Source organism: Martes martes, assembly GCF_963455335.1.
Source record: "Martes martes genome assembly, chromosome: 7".
NCBI classification, from domain to species: domain Eukaryota; kingdom Metazoa; phylum Chordata; class Mammalia; order Carnivora; family Mustelidae; genus Martes; species Martes martes.
In genome coordinates this window covers 100,572,880-100,593,764 of record NC_137894.1, presented here as the reverse complement: position 1 = coordinate 100,593,764, position 20,885 = coordinate 100,572,880, and the positions used below count along the sequence as shown (strand labels likewise).

General features: G+C 43.3%; 1 long non-coding RNA gene across 1 annotated transcript; it reads left to right on the top strand.

The window, feature by feature from the left end:
• The first annotated feature begins 6,523 nt into the window (after window positions 1-6,523).
• Window positions 6,524-11,853, top strand: LOC308346513. Its single transcript, XR_013967190.1, has 2 exons — window positions 6,524-6,955; window positions 10,933-11,853. It is a non-coding gene; the product is annotated as an uncharacterized lncRNA (long non-coding RNA).
• Window positions 11,854-20,885: the final 9,032 nt, after the last annotated feature.

Here is a 20,885-nt window from a genome sequence, read left to right as displayed (position 1 = left end):
TATGTGGAAATTTCAGCTCCCTGACTCATGTTGTGAAAACCAGTGGGTGGAGAGCAATAGAGGAATTGTTTAGTAAAGAAGAAAGCATAGTTTGACTTGGAGTCTGTATTAGTCAGGGTCCTCCAGAGAAAGAGCACCAAGAGGATAAGAGACAGAAAGAGATTTATTTTAAGGAAGTGGATCTCCCACTTGTGAAAGTTTGGCACGTTTGCAAAGTCTAACAGAGTTGTCTATGGGGCTGGAGACTCAGGAAGGAGGTGCAGCTGAAGTTCAAAGGCAGTCTGCTTTAGAACCAAGACTAACAGATTTTGCAGAAGCTGAAAGGCAGATTGCTGCAGAATGCTCTCTTGTCTTTTGTTCTATTCAGACCTTCAACTGATTGAATGTGGCCCACCCACATTATAGAGGGCAGTCTTCTTCACTCACAGTCCCCCAATTTAAATATTAATCTCATCCAAAAACACCTTCACAGAAACATCCAAAATAATGTTTGACCAAATATCTGGGTGCAATAGCCCAGCCAGGTTGACACATAAAATTAGCCATCATAGACATGTTGGATTTGATCGACTGATTGATACATTCATTCAGAGAATATTTATTGAGCACCACTTGGGTCCTATGTACTATTCAAGATGCTGGGAGTGAACTGGAATGAATTAACCAATATCTCTGCATTTATGGGGCTCACATGTTATAGGTGAAGAGAGTTAGGCAGTGATAGGCACTGTGAAGAAAAATTAAAATAAGCAGAGCCTGATGAAGATGCTATTCTAGATAGATAAGTGAAGGAAGGCATCTTTCGAGGAGATGTCATTTGAGACATCCAAATGAAAAGAGAGTGAATCATTTGTGGAAAGGTTTTCTGTCTGTCTAAAAAGTCTGTCAAAAAAGGAGGTGCAAAGGTCCTGAGGTAGGAATGTGTTAGGTATATTCCAGAAATAGCAAGGAGGCCAGTTTGGAAGAAAATGAATGAGGCAGAGAGTGGTAGGAAATAAAGCAGGGGATTGCAGGAGGCTTAAGAGCTTCTTTTCTAAAGGATTCAAGAAAGAGTCCAAAGAAAGAATTGGACCTGGGCTTCAGGTAAGTCCTCCCTGGTGGCTATTCAATACTCCCTCATTCTCTAACTCTGACCTTCTTTCCCCTTCTCCCAACATTGTTTTCACAGATCTCTTTAATCTTCAGCATCAGGGGTCTCTTCTGTTTCCTCAGAACATACCTTCTTCCTCAGAATGGATGAAGTCCCAGCTCCATCGAGTGTTGTTCAAGTTCTGCCACCTCTGGCCTCAGCTGGATGCGAACACACAATCAACCTATTCTGGCCCCTGCTGAATCTGCAGAGTCAGGAGGATGAGCTCTAGTTCCATGGTAGGAGGGAGGTGGAGGGTTGGGGGTCAACTGGGAGCATTTCAACTTTTGTTTGTTCTCTCCATCAGCAGGGCTGGGTCTGAGCTTTGTCTTTGCCTAAAGACAAACACATCTCACTTCTATGATGTAGTTTTTTGTTTTTTTGTTTTTGTCTAGTCCCAGGGTTGGCAAAGTGTGGCCAATGGACCCATTCCCACAGGCCTGTTTTTTATAAAGTTTTATTGGCATACAGCTACACTCAGTTGTGTAAGTATTGTCTGTGGCTGCCTTTGCACTATGGAGCTGAGCGTCTGCAACAGGGACTGTATAGCCTACAAAACCCAAGATATTTACTGTCTGGCTCTTTACAGAAAATGTTTGCCCAATCCCTGATATATATAGCCTATGAGAGAAATGTATATTTCTTCTAGCAACATGATGTTAAGTCTCTGCCTTATTATGTGAAATGATGTTCTCTGCTTGGTGTGGTCCCCTTGTTATGGAGGGTCCCACGTAAGCTGACAAGGCCTTTGGCTGAGCCATCTGGTTAAATGGCTTTGTAGTAACCTGGTTCCTCTCTAATTTTCGAGATTGTCGCCTGAGAGGAGAAGTGAGGGCTTGGGCTCAGCCTGCTGCACCTATTGTCCTCAGTTAATTTTTGGGTTTGTGACATCATGGCTGTTAACAGAAATGTATGAGGTCAAAACAACGTGGAAGATTAGTCCAACTGTTTTGTCTCTGAGACAAAAGTGTTAACATATGTTCATATACAGATGAGTATTTTGAGAGATGCTCAAAGAGAAATGAAACATGGTTGCTACCAGTAGTCGCACTTTGGATGTATGTTTTACAACTAGATCCATAGTTTAAAAATGTTTTAACGTTAATACTAATGGATTTGACATGTGTAACACATGTTAGGGGAGAGAACAATGGAAACTTAGAGCAGAATGCCACTTGAGAGAACGTACTTCCTCATACTTGATATGCCAAGTTTAGAGTTTCCTGTGATGATGACTGTCCGACACAGTCTATGACATGGCGGTAGGCATATGTTGTTTTCCTGTTGCTTTTCCCTTTGGAGAGTTTCCCCCTTTCTCATTTCATGTGATCTTGTTGAGCAGGTGGTTGAGACTGACCCATAAACGTACCCTATCCTTTGGTCACAGTTATTGGTCCAGGCAAAGCACACGACACTGGAGCATCCTTTCTTGTTTTGTGAGCTTTGGTTGCTGATGCTCTTATTTTCTTCTTTACCTTCTTTAGGCTTCTGTTTTACCCCAGAATGATGCTTGATTTGCACTGCATAATTGGAGTAGATTATAAAATCTATTTAAAATATTTTAAAAATTTAAAATGCTATTGTATTTTATAATTGGAATGCCTATCACAATTTTACTCACCCCACATGCTCTTCTGCAATGTGATTTTGCCATGCTCCAGCATAAGGTAGAATATAATACTGCTCTTAAATATGGCTGACCTTAATGACTGGTGTGACGAATAGTGACAAATGATAAGCTCAAAAACCACCCAGATCAAGAGCTGGAACATTACCAGGTCTTTCGGACTTAGGACAGTATTGATTAATCTCACTTGCTTGTAAATGGTATACATGTGGAATATCTTATGTCTGGTTTTTTATGTTCAACTTGGTGTTTGTGAGATTCATTCATGCTGTCATGTGTGGTTGTACGTGTCATTCTTATGGTGGTATTCCACTATGTGAATACACTGCAATTTATTTATCTAGTCCACTGTTGGCAGATGCTGGGGAGTTTCCAGGGCTGGGCTATTACGAAAAATGCTGCTATAAACATTCTTGTCCATGTCTTTTGGTAAACACACGTGTGCCTTGCTGTTGGGCATATAGTCTACAGTGCCAAACAGTTTTCCAAAGAGGTTATACCTATTCACATGCCCGCTGGCACCGTGTCAGAATTCTAGCTCGACATCTTTACCAACATTTGGTATTGTCTGTCTTTTTCATTTTAGCCATGGGATCAGTGGGTCATTTTATTTCAAAGTGGTATCTAATTTCAAATTGCTGAAAAGCTACTACTGATCACTTGGATGACAGAGAGAACCAGGAGATGCCATTCTTTAAGAGGGTAGCAAAAGTTCAAAATTTTTAGGAATTTTGGGAAAATGTTCCTGTATAATGTGTTAATTACTAGGTATACACATTTTCCTGTATTATTTTAGAAATGTATGTATCACTGCAACATACATATTTGAAGGGTATGAGCCAACATTAGACTATGAAACTACTGATATGAACTGAGTGGCTCCAAATTAAGAAGGTTCTAATTTAGACAACATCAATGAGCTCCTCATGCCGTGTTGGAAGAAATATTAATATTAAGGCAGCCCTTCTGTATTCCTCATGATAGTTCATTGAGCCCTCATGAATGACCTCCCATATGCTCTGGGATATAAGAGTAAAGCACCCACTGTCTTTGGCTCTCCTGCTTTTGCTTGCTAGGGTAATGTGTCTGGTCATTGCCCTAGCCTGGAGCAGCAGCCTTGCTGACATCCACCAAAGGTGCTGTGACTGTCTACTGCTGTCCCACCCAACTACAGCGCCAACCACACCTCCTCTCTCACTGCTGTTGAAATTGCTGGTGCAGGATTTCACCAACCCTTGCATCTTCATGTTCTTTTTTTTTTCTCGTGGAATCAGCATTTACTTTTTTTCTTCCCCAGGGTTCCAAGATTCATTGTTTATGCACCACACCCAGTGCTCCATGCAATACATGCTGTCCTTAATACCCACCACCAGGCTCACTCATCTCCCCACCCCCCTCTCCTCCCTCAGTTTGTTTCTCAGAGTCCACAGTCTCTCATGGTTTGTCTCTCCCTTTGATTCCCCCCAATTCACTTTTCCTTTCCTTCTCCTAATGTCCTCTGTGTTATTCCTTGTGCTCCACAAGTAAGTGAAACTATGTGATAATTGACTCTCTCCTTGACTTATTTCACTCAGTATAATCTCCTCCAGCCCCGTCCATGTTGACACAAAAGTTAGGTATTCATCTTTTCTGATGAATAATACCCCATTGTATATATGGACCACATCTTCTTTATCCATTTGTCTGTTGAAGGGCATCTTGGTTCTTTCCGCAGTTTGGCGATTGTGTCCATTTCTGCTATGAACATTGGGTTACATATGGCCTTTTTTTCACTACATCTGTATCTTTGGAGTAAATACCCCGTAGTGCAATTGCAGGGTCATAGGGTAGCTCTATTTTTAATTTTCTGAGGAATCCCCACACTGTTTTCCAAAGTGGCTGCACCAACTTGCATTCCCACCAATAGTGTAAGAGGGCTCCCCTTTCTCCACAATCTCTCCAGCAGTTGTTACTTCCTGTCTTGTTAATTTTGGCCATTCTAACTCAATGTGGTTTTGATTTGAATCTCCCTGATGGCTAGTGATGATGAACATTTTTTCATGTGTCTGTTAGCCATTGTATGTCTTCTTTGGAGAAGTGTCTGTTCATGTCTTCTGCCCATTTTTTGACATGATCATCTGTTTTTTGAGTGTTGAGTTTGAGGAGTTCTTTATAGATCTTGGATATCAGCCCTTTGTAGTGTCGTTTGCGAATATCTTCTCCCATTCCACGGGTTTCCTCTTTTTTTTGTTGACTGTTTCCTTTGCTGCACAGAAGCTTTTGATCTTGATGAAGTCCCAAAAGTTCATTTTCGCTTTTGTTTCCTTTGCCTTTGGAGACATGTCTTCAAAGAAGTTGCTGTGCCCGCTATCAAAGAGGTTACTGCCTATGTTCTCCTATGAATCTCCAGGATTCTGATAGATTCCCACCTCACATTGAGGTCTTTCATCCATTTTGAGTTTATCTTTGTGTATGGTGTGAGAGAATGGTCGAGTTTCATTCTTCTATACATAGTTGTCCAATTTTCTCAGCACCATTTATTTTCTACGGAAATTTTAATGAAACAGCTCTTTTCAATTTCACTGCTTTTTAAAGCCACGGTCACAGGATGTTGGGTGTGGCCAACACTGGGCAGAACTGGAAATTATCCCTCCCCTCTGGTCCTGTCTTGATGTCATGGAGCCCAGGGTGTGTCCTTTGCCTTTCCCTTCCTTTCTGATGAATTGCTTCCCAGGAGTTTTCTGGCCTCTCCTGTCTCCAGTCCTGGTAAGATTATCTCACTCTCCACCAGCTGTGCCTGGTCCTGTCTGTCCTGAGTGCTTGGTCTCCAGCTGGGGTGACTGCACGTCTGGGTCCGCCTGGGTCAGTCCTATGCCAGTTACTCCTGCACAGCTCTCTCTTTTATTTTCACAAGTTTCTGGGTTTGGGTGGTAAACTGTATGGTCACCCTCTCTCCAGCCATCTTTAGGGAAGTCTTTCAGAGGTAAAGCCGAATCAAGAGCACATTTTATTTTATTTTATTTATTATTATTTTTTAAAGATTTTATTTATTTATTGACAGACAGAGATCACAAGCAGGCAGAGAGGCAGGCAGAGAGAGAGGAGGAAGCAGGCCCCCTGCTGAGCAGAGAGCCGGATGCGGGGCTCGATCCCAGGACCCTGAGATCATGACCTGAGCCGGAGGCAGAGGCCTTAACCCACTGAGCGACCCAGGCGCCCCAAGAGCACATTTTAGAGCAGTCAAGATAGAGACTATATAGAGGAGGATTCTGAACTCCCCAAGGCTGGTGTTGACATTGCAGTGACCTCGCTCACTCCCTGGCTCGCTTGCTCGCTCTCCACTGCACTATTCCGAGGTAGCCCTGCCGCTGGTGCTTGGCTCCACCTACAGGCTGGTCTCTGTTCTGGTCCCAGATGGTTTCTTCCTTGCACAGGGCTGGAGCAGAATGCTCTGAAACTCATCTGGAGGTTAATACTTGGGGTGGTGGTGTATGTATGCCCTCGTGTGCCCACATTTCCTCATCTGGCTCTGCTGTGCTCCTCAGATGGTTTCTCTTTTGTTCATATTTTAGTTCTGAACGGGGCCCTGACGATCTCTCGCTATTTCCTCCGTCCCGTGGTGTGCCCTGGAACTGGACTCTAGCTCCTGGCCTTCAGTCACGTGGGTCCTGCTGTCCACTGCCAGCTTGTCCCACAGTCCTGTCCTGTGCCCGCCCTATTCCCCCTACCAGTGTACTCTGCCCTTTGTAACTTCTTGCCACGCTTGTCTGCTAGCTTCCCCCCTGGAAGGCAGGTGCTCTAGCGAAAGGGCAAGGCCATCCACGTCAAAAGACCTGGATTGAAGCCTTAGTTCTGCAGTTACCTGTGGGACCTTGGACCAACCACCCAGTCACCTAACCTGAATTACGATCTCCTCATCTGTAGCCTATGAAATGATATTCCTGCTTGAAAATTGACTTCTGGGCTCAGAGAATTTTCCAGCGAATCTGGTATACAACAGTTACCTGGAGCCGGATCAGTCTTTGGGAAAATCAGATTTCTGAACTTGAGGAATCAAGGCTCTACATAAAAGAAGCTGGGGAAGAGAAACCGGAACAGCCAGCTTGATTTCCCACCTTCACGTCAGGAGAGCGTTTGGCCAGCTCCTGAAGCCGAGCTATCTACATACCTCACAATGACTTCAAGCCCAGAAAGGCCTCGAGTCAGACAGCTTCTCACAGGCAAGTGCGGTTAGAACCTTTTCCCCATCTCATCTCATTGGGTTTTGGGCAAACTTCTCTGAGAAATTCGTCAGGAATGGAGAAGAGTCCGAAACTCTCAAACCTCTGCCTTTCAGTCATACTTAGGTTGCTTTTCAGTACCATCTAAAATAAGGAGAAAGAGTTATTTTCATCACTTTGTACTGATGTGAGTTCAGAATGAGTTGGAAGCATGTATGTTAAAAGCATCCATATTAATGACCTAAAATATAAAACAGAAGTTGGCAAGGCCAACCAGATAATACTTTTGTTCTTCCTGGAATGGAAGGTGGCAGTGGAGAGAAGTGGTTTCAGTAAACATGTCTTGCCTGCGCAGAAATCCCCAGGGTAGGACGCAGATCTGATTAAATGAGTCAGGCTTACATTTATTACGGTATATTATGAACATTTTCAGCATTCAGAAGCGACTGGTGTCTCCGTGGATTTGGCCAGTTCCTGGCAATTATGCACTTGGCTGCTAGTCTAAGCCAGCATGCCAAATGCCTGGAATGACGATCCACGTCTGAGTGGCTTTCAGTCTGGGAAGGATGTTGTTCAAACACCGCGTTCCTTCCCAAGGTGGCCAAATCCTGGTTACAGCTCTGTCCTTGAAATCTATTTATCCAGAAACTTGACCAGAAAGGATATGGCTACATCCCTTGCCCCATTCAGCTTCCGCAGCACACACCTGGCAGACCTTGTGTGGGTTTTACAGGGTCTGTCTGTTGTATGCCTAGTGCCTTAATCAGAAAATCACATTTGGAACATAATGTTTCAGATGGATTATTAGAAAACACTAATTCTTTTAGAGACTGTGAAATCTGGAGGCCTGGCCCAATTCCAAACTAAGTAATGGCGTTCTTTTTTGAAATGTCCTTCCAGTTTTATTCGAATGAGTGGGAACCAACCTGTCCTCCATGATTCCTGACCCACAGTTGTTCTTTGTGCTTCCCCTCCCAGTGGAAGCTGGTGGAACAAACAAACAAACACACACACACACTGTTCAGGAATGTGAGCAAGGACTGTCTTGGCATATATGCCAAGGACTAGAGGACTAGAATATGCATTCTACGAGGCAAGAATTTTTGTCTTTTTGGTTAATCATTGCTAATGATATCTAGACCCACATCTGGCTCATGATACCACTTAGTAAATATTTATTGAATGAATAATGAGTGAATATATAATTGGTTATAAGTCCAGCCTCTTCTTAATTGCACAGTAACTATCATAATGTCCATTTCTTGTCCATTTCTTATTTTCTTTTGTTCTTCTTCTTTTATATTCAGTTTAGAGAGAAGACAGTTACAGGCATCTCTCTACTAAATAGGGCAAATGGAAAGTCAGTATAGCACCTCGAAAGGGGCCTTGTGTGCACGTTCCAGGCTTTTTCACTTATTTCTGCTTCTCTCCCTCCCCTAGCCTTTCCCACTCTGTTCAAAAAGAGGCCCTCCGCTCCTGGTTCAGCCTGTGGCCTGGCCTGTCTCCAAGGGACATTTGTCTGTACCTATAACATGATGTGGCCATGATGATGCTTACCTCTTTTCCTCCAGTTCAAACGAGGCATCCCTTCACACAAGACAGATCCCTTTCCTCTGTGGAATTTTGCAAAATTACTGACTTCCTCTCTTTGTCTGCTCCTCATCACTGGCTTCTTCAGAGTCCACAGAAGAGCTCAGGTTTCTCTGATACCAAACACACACACCACACGCACCCACCACCACCAACCCAATGACCCCCCAGCCCCTCCAAAATAGCCCCATATCACTTTTATCATCACAGCCCAGTTGTTCAATAGAAAGAGATTGCACTTTCTCACTTCTTTTTTTCTCCTCTTATCCTTTGCAAAACTAAACAAGAAAAATTTCTCTCAGTAGGAAAATATAAAGTCAGAAAATATGTCTCTCTTTTAAGAAAAGAACCAGATTTTATTCTTCTTTGCTAGCTAGATTTCTTAGGATCAGAGCATAAATCCCAAATCTAATTGCATTTTGTTATCATGGAAATTTCTTTTGGCAAAAATCTCTTGATAGTAAAGGAGAAACACACAAGAACAATCCCTTATTGTAAAACTTGTTCATTATCCAATTAAGAAACACTCATTTAGACCCCATCTATTGGAGTGTAAGTTTGATGGACTGACCAGGTGAGAGTAAATGATGGTTCTTAAAGTGAACCAGTAGATGTAAATGAACCAGCAGAATGTTCGCTAATCTTTCTCAAGGTGCATTCTTCAAAAAATTTAGAGAGGCCTTGCAGACTCCTCCTGGTTAAAGGGAACAATTCTAATGCTCTCTTTCTTCTTCAAAAGTAGAGTCCTTCAGAAAGTAATTTCTGATGCTTATTCCTGAATCCTAAATACATCCCAGTGTCTTTTGCTTGACTTGGTATTATCTTCCACATTAGCCACACTCAGGATTTTAGCCTGCATTTCTGGCATTCTTCTGATACACTCTGGGAAGGTCATCTCCTGAGGATATCTACCTGTCACACACAGTAGACACTTCAGGAGATCCCTCTGTAATTTTTTATCCTGATGACCAATCCCTTCTTGAAATTCTTTCTTCTCTCAGTTCTCAAGGAATAGGCTCTCCTAGCTTTCCTTCTCTGATTCTTCCTCTTCTGACTGTCCTGGAAACATTCCTCAGGCTCCTTTCTTTGGCTGTCTTCTAACCCCCTATACTCTCCCTGGGCTGTTTTATTGATCCTGTGGCTTCAGCTACCAATGAGCCCATGAATTCCTAAGCTCCACCTCTGGCCCTTACCTCTCTTCTGTGTTCCAGACATGTCCACAACTGCCTTCACCTTGATGGCATCAGGAGGTAAATCTCACCCCATATAAGGCTGGAATTATGATCTCTTTCTCAAACTTGCTTTTCCTCTGTGTCACTATAGCCTCACTCCTGAGCATCATCCTAGCTCTTTTCTATTCCCCACACTCAGTGACTAGGTGTTTATTGCCTTTTCAAACTCCTTAATACCTTTGTTTGGGTCTCCCCCTCCCCTCTCTCTCACTATCACTGCCCCAGATCAGACCTTATCAGTTCTCACTTGGAATATTGAAAGAGTTTCTCACCTGCCTGCTTGCTTCTGCTCATCACATTTTCGGCGCATTTTCCATGTGAATCTTGATGATTCCAGAGGGATCAGTTTGAGATGCTAATCTGATCATGTCATTTCCCTATTGAATACCCTTTACCTTTCCCCACTATAGTGAGGAAGAAGTTCAAACTTTGAGCATAGCATGAAATATTATTTGTTAATTGCCCCCTCCCCACCCCGCCCCACATAAACTATGCATCTTAGCCTTCTTGTTGGGGGAGTTCAGACTCAAATGCCTACAGTGAAGGAGATGGTGGGGACCAGATGTGGGTGTTGCGAATTGGAGAGTTCATAACCCCATCTAAAGGGGACATTCTTTGGCTCCAGCCTGTTGTTGCTGGGTGGGAATTTGGGCCCAGTCCAGCCAAATTAAAGATTTTTTTTTTTTATAAGAGCTGGATTTTTATGTTAAACTTTCTGTTTATTAAATGTTGGAAACTAATTTAAAAAATTAAAAAACACTGTGTGGTAGTTCATTATGAAAGTGAAAAAGAAAAACACATGATCTGTGGACTAAATTAAACACATCTGTGTAAGATTGTGCAAGATTGATGCCTGTGTCTAGAACTCCCCCTGAATTCTGCATCTTAGCCACATGGAACTGCTTCCAATGCCCTAAACATGTGGTATGCCTCCTCACCTTTGTTTTTGCTGGCTTGCTGGTTTGGAATGGCCTCCTTCCTCCTCACGCTCCTCCCACCCCACCCACCCGTGTCCCAAATAAATGCTGAGGAGTTTGGAGTTTATCCTAATTTGTCAAGACTCCCCTCCTAAGTCCCTCTTCTCTGAAGCATTTCTTGGCATTCCTTCACTCCACTTTAGGGAGAACTAATTCACTTTCCTTTGCCCTCCAACAGGTTCTGTGGAACTTCTGGTTTTGTTTTCTACTGGTTTCCATAATGCAGCCTCTAGACCTTAAGCAGCAAGGGGACAGTTTCTATGACAGATTTTCCATGCATCCCCAAGACGTGGCACAGGGATTGGTACATAGCTGGCACTTAATAGATATTTGTTGAATAGATAAGCTGGATGTATACTTTCTAAAATTGACACTCACGGGCGCCTGGGTGGCTCAGTGGGTTAAAGCCTCTGCCTTCGGCTCGGGTCATGATCTCAGGGTCCTGGGATCGAGCCCCGCATCGGGCTCTCTGCTCAGCAGGGAGCCTGCTTCCTCCTCTCTCTCTCTGCCTGCCTCTCTGCCTGCTTGTGATCTCTGTCTGTCAAATAAATAAATAAAATCTAAAAAAAATAAAATAAAATTGACACTCACCTGAGTTTTCGTCAAGAAATGTCAAAATGTTATTTTATAGTTGAAAACTTAATATCTTTCCAAATCCTCATAATGGGTATTATGGTATCGGTGCCTCTTTTGGAAGCCAGTCCCCAAAGATGACTGCCGGTGAACATGCCTCCCAGTGGGACACTGTATGACTTCCAGGGCTGGGTCAGAAGAGATCTTACGGCTTCCATCTGAGTTTTTTGGAGTTCTTGCTCTTTTCCAATCTCTCTGGCAACCCAGCTGCTCTGCTTTGTGGAGAGGCATGAAGAGGTCACATGTAGGCCACTTATGGACTCCTGTTGAGCTTCAAGTCAATAGCTAGCACCAGCTGCCAGCACGGAAGTGGAGCATGTTAGACACCCAGGCCAACTAAGCCTTCCTACTGAAATCCTCGTCAACTTCACACCGTAACTGCATGATGCGCAGGGAGGTCTGCCCAGCTGAGCCCATTCAACCCACAAAACTGTGTGATAATAATAAAAGTTACATTTCAAGCCAATTAAGTGTTGGAGTGGTTTGTTAATATAGTGATGGACAGCCAGGATAAAGGAAGCTTGGAATTACTATGTCAAGAATCGTTTCACCTGTCGTGCTACAATTGATCTTGGAGTTCTGTGTAGTTCCCATCAGTGAATTATATCCCACTGCAACATTTATATATTTATCAAAAAATCTGAATTAAGTTCTCCAACAAGCCCATCTCCTTCAAATTCTCTCACAGGGACTAATGTGATGATGAAAAATTGCCAGTATAAATTCCACCCTATAGTAGCAAGGGCATTTTTCATTTCATTAGCATGGAATTATAGAAAATATTTCCTATGGTCCTTTCTATGGAGCAGCCATTCTCTAGCAAAATAATCTATGGCAGATTTTAGTCAATAGCATTTATTTGGTTTCTAGATGTTGGAGAGCTCTCTTCCCCATTTTTAAAATTAAGGTAATTTACAAAAAAAAAATTAAGGTAATTTACATACAGTGACATACACCCTTTTCAGTATCAGTTCTGTGAATCTTGACAAGTGTGGGCGCCTGTGTAATCACCATCACACTCAAGCTACAAAACAGTTTGATTTCCCCCCAAATATCCCTATGCCCCTTTGTAGTCAGGTCTCCCCCTTGACCACTGATCTTTTTTTTTAAACAATCATTTATTGAGGTGAAATACATATAATGTCATATTAAGTATTTTAAAATGAGTAATTCAGTGAGTAATGAGTAATTCATTTTACTACATTTATAATATTGTGCAGTTCCCACCTCTGTCTAGTTCCAGAACATTTCTGTTATTCCAAAGCAAAACACCTCACAGTTTTCTCTCTCATTCTCTACTATCCCCAGGCCCTGGCACACACTACTCTACATTCTGTTTCTGTGGATTTATGTATTCTGGGTATTTACTATAGATGGAATCATACACTATATGACCTTTTGTGTGTGGCTTCTTTCACTTAGCGTAATGTTTTGGCTGTTCGTCCTGTTGGCAGCACATATCGCTACTTTATTCCTTATTGTGGCTGAATAATATTCCATGGTACGGATATGATCTGTTTTTCGTCTCTCTGGTTTTGCCTTTGCAAGGATGTCATATAAATGAAATCCTATGATCTGTAGCCTTCCTAGTTCAAGGAGACGTTTTGATCTTTGTTTTAGAGGCTGTGGGTGCCTTCAAAAGTCTCTATCACTTGTTAAACTTTTCTCCCAATGGTTCTGTCGAGGCATGATATTTGGGGGTCCTAACTTGTATGTACTCTCCTTCCCTATGCTTCATCAGACTTCCTCATTTTTACATGGAAGCCCTGCCTAGAGCGTGGGCATCAGTGATGTTACTCACCATTGCTTTAGGGAAAGGTTGTTGGTGTGAAAGTAGAGAGCACAAGTGTCTGACCCTTCACCTTAAATTAAAAAAAACATTTTATGGATATAAGTAAGATCTGTGAAGAATACTTAAGGAGTTAGGTTTTTTCACTGTGAAAGTGAAGGTTTTTCACAGAAGTGAAAACCTGTGGGCTCGGCAGCACGGGGACGGGGCGGATGGTGGGGTGGGGAGGGCTAATTAGATGTAGAAAGAAGGGTATTAGATGCTGTTGTGTTCCTGGAGAAAGGAGTGTTGCTGCTCCCCACCCCCTCTTTGGAGAGCGTGGTTGGGGGGAGGGGAGCATACCAGGACATTCAACTATGTAAGGGGATATGAGGACAGAGGGAACTGGTGATTATGTTCAGAATGGGGTGTGGGAAAGCAAGGCGGACGCTGGAGCTTCCCAACTGCATTGGTGAGATGTCCCCAAAGACGTGTAGATAAGGCCTCGGAATGTGTCAGCACAGAGAGGGGCTCGGTGGCCTACCTAGTTTCCGGGCTGAATGAGCCATGGGAGGGCAGACATGGTTTCACACTGAGAAGGACTTGGAAGTTAGCCAAGAGGCCAAGCAAAAGCAGGTGGGCCTGAAGGGGTCTCTTGGTGGGGAGACCAGCCGTGGTGAGAATATATGTGTTGTGTGGCTGGAGACCAGATGGGAATTCAGCCCCCTCAGAAAATGCTGGCCTGGATGGTCATCCGTCAGAGCCAAGGGCCAATCGGGGCTGAGCATCTCAGCAGAAGCCAGTGTAGGACAGATGATGGCAATGAAGGACAAGATGCCTTCTGCAGATGTCATGATGCTGCATGAGCCCCAGAAGCTTGGAAACCACTAAGGGGAAAGCAAGGGGAGGAGATACTTGAGAACTGATTTGAAACTTGAAATGGCTTAATGTACTTGGAATTAGCTAGGAGGGTAATTTCTGCCAGCGCATGGAATGGGAGCTTTAGATCGAGGATGTGAGTGGTGGACTGATTAGTCTCTCTGTGCCCATCTTTTCCTCTGGCAAAGAGAAGGGCTATCATGGTACCTCCTTCATAGAGCTGGTTTGAGGGTCCATACAGCATTTAGGATCGTGCCTGGCACACAGCAAACAATAAATATTAGCTCTCGTTATCTGCAAAATACATACGTACCTCTATATCACAAGCAAACAGAAACAGAGAGTGATAGGAAAATAAAGACATTATTTGCAAACCTTACCTGTTGTGGTTCTGTGCTGTTGTACAGGTGAGCCAGGAAGTCAGAGTTCCTGCCTTTTGGAGAATTCTTTTTTTTTCTTTCTTCAAGTTTTTTTTTTTAAAGGATTTTATTTATTTAAGAGAGAGACGGAGAACAAGCCGGTGGGAGGGTCAGAGGAAGAGGGAGAAGAAGACAGCCGGCTCAGCAGGGAGCCCGGTGCAGGGCTCCATCCCAGGACCCTGGGATCGTGACCTGAGCTGAAGGCAGATGCTTAATTGACCTAGGCGTTCCTCTTTCTTAAAGACTTTATTTATTTATTTGAGAGAGCGAGTGTGAATACGAGGGTTGGGGGAGGGGCAGAGAGAGAGAAGGAGAAGCAGGCTCCTGTCTATGTGGGGCTCGATCCCAGGACCCCAGGCTCATGACCTGAGTCGAAGGCAGCCGCTTAACTGACCGAGTCACCCAGACGTCCCTGGAGCTTTTAGTTTAAGGCATCCTCAAACTTCCGACAGTCCTTACTGCTGTTGCTAAGGCTGAATTAATCAGTCAGTATTGACTGCGTGCTACGTGAATTCAGATGACGGCAGCAAGGAACTGGATGGTTGTTTCAGACATGACTTTCAGGGTCTTCACATCTGGGAAGTCACTTGGATCCTGCTCTCAAGTTTGTGCCTTCACAAGCTTAACTTTATCAATTTACCACAGCGTGTAGTCTTCCTATGACTCTTCCTCTCTGTTTTTCTCTACATATTACACTTAAAAATATTTTCTTTCTCTGTTTTTCTCTACATATTATACTTAAAAATATTTTCTGTTTAAAAGGTATATTGGTCAATTTTATAATAGTGTATTATTATTAGTGTTATTGCCAGGAATCAGTAGCCAAAATATAGTATGTAATGTAGTCTTCCTTGTGGCTCTCTTGCTCATTCTAACTTTGCCCATCCTAACAATATCAGGACTCTTAAGCGTACTAACCCTTTCATCCTTCACAGTTCTGTAATGATGGTTGGTGTCTATTGACGTCTATTATGATACTGCCCTATTGGCTTGCAGCCAGTCAGTTACTGCTGGGTTGGTTTTGAGACCATTGGCCACCTTCCCCATTACTGGTGGTCGCCCTTTTTACTGATCATCCTGCTCTTCTGTTTTCGGGCAGGCAGGTCCTCTTACTTTGTGTTCATTATGTTAAAGTTCAAAACTTAGTCCTGTGAAAAGAGTGGTGCGCCTAGTCTGATTTTCCAGCACTAGAATGAAATAATTAACCCATAAAGTCCATTAAAAAAAGAAATCTACTTTATGTTGGGAAAAAGCTTTTTCTTTGATATCAAGTCTTCTCTAGGAAACCACTAGGCCTGAGGGTCCCACAAAACCTGCATTAGAACCTTATTCAGTAAGTAAGATTGTATTTCATTGATTTGGGGTAATAAATTCAAGAGTTCAGATGCTGCTTCTTTATGTTTGAATAGGGGGCCCAACATTGCCTTTTCTTCCCAATACTTACGTTTTTCTGACATTTAAAAATTCACGGGTGACTAAATTGTTACAGTGAAGTACTTGGAAGCCTTTTGATTCTGGAGAGTTCTGGGTACAGGAACATCCCATAGTGAACACTAATACCAGGCTCCGAGGGAGAAGGATGAGCTGGGTAATAAACCAAACCGTGGGACTCTGGCAGGCTCTTACAGCTCAGACAGAAGCGAAACCAAGGACACAAAAGGAGGCTTCCAAAGGCCACAGCAGGTTGCTAGCTGGAAAAGAGACTCAGTCATTTATTTTTAAACAACCTCTACCAGAAAGTTGCCTTTTCTTTCCCCTTCCCAGCTTTATTGAGTTATAATTGTGCTTTTCCTTTACGCTGTTTCTGGACCCCTCACTGCTGTGCCATTGATGTGCAGGCTACAAACAGCCCAGCTTCATAAGAAAGTGTAAGTGAGAACCAGTGAGGAGAAATTAATGTGCTTTTTTAGTGCTTTTCCTCACGTTCCTTCCTCAATTGCCTTCACTTAGGCAGGAGTGCCAGTGTGAGCAAGGTCTCTCCCGTGGCTTGCTGGGCCGTGGAGTTCAAGGCCACTGGAATGCCTGAGCCGGGAACACACGGCGCTGTGCAACCGGGCTGATGGGAAGCCCTGAACAGCTTGCTGAATTATTACTTCATCCTCGGCCGAAGCAGCGGGAGGCGAGATGATGAGTGAGGGAAAGAGCCCGTGGACTTCAATGTGGGCTGAGGGAACCAAAACAAACACAGAGAAGACAGGCCAATATTTAAATCTGTTTAAGGGATGGAGCACGCAGGAATGTTTGACTCTATTTTGTCTAGTGAACAGATTTCATTTTTTAATGGCTGTGTTAGTCAGTGCAAAGCAGAATCGTGGAATGGAATCTGTTTTTCTTCCCCCTCCCCTGAGCCACATGTGACTCACAGGGACATTTGCCTGTTCTGGGTGGACAGAAGGTGGCCTGCAAGTCTTAGAGGGAGACCAGTTCTGAACTCACATGCTGTGCCCGGAAGCTTAGTACATTTCTCCTTCCTGAATAAACCTTCCCTAAGAATATCGGGATGAGGAGAAGACCTTGCAGAGAGCAACAATAGCATTCACAAGTCGTGTTTTCCTGTTTTCCAGGCTGCTCGGCTCTGGTTGAAAAGCATCAATGTCCCGGACATAGAGCCCTTCCCTTTCCCCTCTTCCGCTGTTGCAGTAGGTGGCTCTCTGCACATTCTTCTTTGATCCCCCCATAGGATATTCTTCTTCTTCTTCTTCTTTTTTTTTTTATCGCCTCACACCAGAGTTTCATGTTTACATTCATCTTTCCACTTTGTCACCCTCCTGGATAGTCCATTGCATTTCCCAACACCTCCATACCATTGTTCGGCTGTGTGATTCCAGTTCTTCCCCCCGACCTCCTGCCATTGTCACTGGCCAGGGAAAGCCAGTCCCTTACCTCATTGTTCTATTGCTTTATGCAAATATTTTTTACTGACTTGAAACCAAATATTTTGATGAACAGAAGATGACCATTTAAATACATATTCTATCCTTGTGATTACATAATGAGGCAGAATATTAGAGTGAGAATATAACAGTAGATGTGCACACACACACACCACACACACACACACACACACACACACACACACACACACACACACACACACACACACACACACACACACACACACACACACACACACACACACACACACACACACCCTCCTTTGGTCTATGGAGGGAGAGCACATTACCCAAAAGGGCAGACAAATGAATCCAATCTGTGTTTACATTATAATTGTCCAAGGAAACTGCCGATTTCACTTCTTTTTGACATTCTTCTCCACTTTTCAGGAGAATGTTGGAGGATCTAGCTTGCCGTGGGTGGCATGGGTTTAGGGGATGGTAATTTTTCAGTCATAAGATTAATAAAAATACCTTTTTTCCGGTCTTAGTTTAGCAGTAAGATGCAATCTAGGCTCAGAGCTGTAGAGGGCGCGCGTGTCTCAATAATAGCACAGCCATCGGCCCTAGAGAAAAGGACCCAGGTGGTGGAGGAGAGAATATCCTTTTCTTAATAGGTATTTTATGCGAAAGGAGATAAGGTGCATTTGGGAATAGCCACTAAATCGTATTGTTTTCACATTACCTTTTATAATATTTTTCTTGAGAATAAGCTCCTCTTCTAATTTGTATCCTTTGGTGATGGTTTCGTTAGAAGTGCGCAAGCCCCATGCAGTGAGAATGAACGTCTTGTAAGATTTTATACCTTGTTTGCTTCACACAAACTCCTCAGAGAGGCTTTCTTCTTCGTCAGTCGGGTCTAAAATAGGCCTCTCAACATTAAGCTTTTTTTTTTTTTTTTTTAATTAGAAAAACTTAAATTGCATTCTGATTAACATGACGTTTTACATAGCATAGACGTCACCATTTTAAAGTGTACTATTTGGTAGGTTTTAGTATAGTCAGAAGATTGTACAGTCATCACCGGGACGCAAACCTCAGAACATTTCCAATACCTTAAAAAGAAACCCCATACCATTGGGGAGTCGCTGCCCACCCCCATTCCTCCCAGTCCCTGGTATTCACTAATCCACCTTTAGTCCCTGGGGTTTGTCTATTCTGGACATTTCACACCCACCTCTTTCGAATCATTAAAGTACCCTGTTTGTTTCCTTCCTGGAACACAGGCATTTGTTTGCTTACTTACTGTTTATTCTACTCCATGAAAACTTGTAGGGTTTCTTTCCAATTCAGTCTGCCTAGCAATGACGTGAGCTCAGCCTCGCAGTGTGGGGGTAAACCCCGGGGGGTTCTGGGGTTGCTGGGCAGCATGACCTCTAAGAGCTCTTCCAATTCAAAGTTTCCACATTTCTGTGCAACATCTTCCCGTTTGCTACATTTCCAGTAACCGCTCTTTGGGCTGCCGGTCTTCTCCAAGGATTTTCTGTTCTTCACTTGCAACCCACAGAGTCATAACTGATTTAATCCCATTTAACCAAGGGCTGTGTTGTGCTTCTAGAAAACTCTTTAAGGGCTGGGACCATGCTGTGGCAATAAAAATAGCAATGTTCAGGGAACTTAGGCCATGTGCCAAGCATGGGGATATGTGTGCTACTTGCATTTTTTTCACTTATTTCAATGGTCTTCTTACCACCTGGTGGGATCAGCACTACTATGATCATCCCATTTTGAAGATGGGAACACCATGGCTTAGGGGAAAGGACACAGTTTACTCAGCTGGTTTGTGGTAGAGCAGGAACTTGAGTCCTGGCAGTCAGCCTCTGGGGTCACTTTCATAACCACTTCATTCTCTCTTCAGCTTCCTAGGTTTCAACCTTGTGTTTGCTCAAAGTGCTGGTATAATGTTTGCCTGTAATATATGAATTAATACTATTGTACTATTAAGATTCTTCACAACAATGACATCATAAACAAATATTTCTTGCAGTTCTTAGCAGAGTCCTTGTTTTATGGGGTTCTCTGCTGTCCTCAGGGCTAGGGAAGTGACCAGCTAGTGTCCTTTGGCACATCTAGGGGTTATGTAAGCATCTGTGCATGGATGAGAGGAAGAATTCCTGTTGGTGACAGGAGCTCATGCGTCCAGAGCAGTTGGCTTGTAGGAGAAGGTGTTTTCCTTCAGGAAGAGATCCCTAAGAGAAATCCCCAAGAGAAATGCCTCTGAATGTCTTAGGAGGTAAATTAGCCAAGATTCTCCAGAGAAACAGGACCAATAGGACACACACACACACACACACACACACACACACACACTGCATAAATGAAAAGATTTATTCTTTTTTAAAATAAAATCTGCAAGATGGGCTGGAAGGTTCGAGATACAGCCATGAACCAATGCTGCAGTTCAAGTTTGAAAACTACCTGTTGAAAAATTCCCTCTTGCTCAGGGAAAGTCAGTCTTTGGGTCTAGTCAGGCCTTCTGCTAATTGGATAAGGCCCACCATATTAGGGAAGGAAATTGGTTTTACTCAATGTCCACCAGCTTAAATGTTAACCTCATCCAAAAACACCCTCACAGAAAATCCAGAATAATGTCAGCCCAGCTCAACTGGGCTCATAAAACTAGCCATCAAAACCTGGTACTTGGTGCTTGGGTTCTGCAAGGGGGTCAGTATTGGAGAATGTTCCGCCTTCTATATAGTGAAGGGAGTACAACTCCACTTCCTGTCAGGTACAATCAGTTGGTTCTCCAAGGGTGTTCTTGGGGTAAGGATGTGTCTCTGTCACTTGAGGTTTGCTCAGAGAACAAGTACTTGCTTGAGACCCGTCATTGCTCAGACGGTCCATGAGCAGATGGTTCCTGCACTTTCTAGTGGAGTGGGCCTCAAGGACCTACTGACCACTCACCCAAAGAAAGCCTACTTGCTGTTGACTTTGTCACCTCTGGATCACATTTTTTTTTTAATTGAAGTATAATTAACATACAGTGTTATATTAGTTTCAGGCATACAATAAAATGATTAAGCAATCCTATATATGACTTAGTTCTCATCATGATAAGTGTACTCTTCTTCTTCTTTTTTTAAAAGATTTTATTTATTTATTTGACAGACAGAGATCACAGGTACGCAGAAAGGCAGGCAGAGAGAGAGGGGGAAGCAGGCTCCCTGCTGAGCAGAGAGCCCGATGTCGGGCTTGATCCCAGGACCCTGGGATCATGACCTGAGCTGAAGGCAGAGGCTTTAACCCACTGAACCACCCAGGCGCCTCTATCTGCCCCCCCACTCTTTTTATACCACATCTTTATTTGCTTATCTGTCAATAGATACTTGGTTGCTTCCATATCTTGGCTATCCTAAATAATGCTTCAAGAAACACAGGGATGCATATATATTTTCAAATTAGTGTTCTCATTTTCTCTGGGTAAATACCCAGTAGTGGAATGACTGGATCAAATGGTAATTCTAGTTTTAATTTTTTGAGGAAGCTTCATACTGTTTTTCACAGTGGCTGCAAAAGTTTGCATTCTCACCCCCAGTGT